The sequence below is a fragment of the Elephantulus edwardii genome, unplaced genomic scaffold, assembly GCF_000299155.1.
Source record: "Elephantulus edwardii isolate Elephantulus edwardi_28Jun2011 unplaced genomic scaffold, EleEdw1.0 scaffold00039, whole genome shotgun sequence".
In the NCBI taxonomy this organism is placed as follows: domain Eukaryota; kingdom Metazoa; phylum Chordata; class Mammalia; order Macroscelidea; family Macroscelididae; genus Elephantulus; species Elephantulus edwardii.
Genome location: NW_006399789.1, coordinates 446,735 through 447,260, shown reverse-complemented (window position 1 = coordinate 447,260; position 526 = coordinate 446,735).

Sequence of the window (526 nt, the reverse complement as noted above, 5' to 3'; positions counted from 1 at the left end):
ACATTTATTGTTTGCTGTCCTGTTAAATTTTGCCACTGCTACTAGAGTGAGATGGTATTTCATTGTGGCTTTGATTTGCATTTCTCATATTGCCAGTGATTTTGAGCATTTGTTCATATGTCTGCTTCCCATCCAAATATTTTCCTCTATGAAGGTCTTTTTACATCTTTTACCCATTTTTCAATTGGGTTATTAGGCTTTGTTCACCAATGTCCACATGGAAATGGCCCAAATGCCCATCCATCAACAACTGGTCTGAGAAATAGTGATACATTACATGATGGAATATTATGTAGCACTCAGGAGTGACAATTTTGAAAAATACTATATAACATAGGAGAGCGTGGAGAGCATGAGTGAACTAACTCAGGCACATAAGAACTAATTGTGTCTATGGCCATAATTGTAAAAACAGAAGGATGGTGAGATATGTATGGATATACTGGAGGCTGTGGATAAATCACAGAGTCACAGGGATATCTGGGAGGAGGGAAGAAGCAAAAAACAAAACAAAAACCAAAACCAA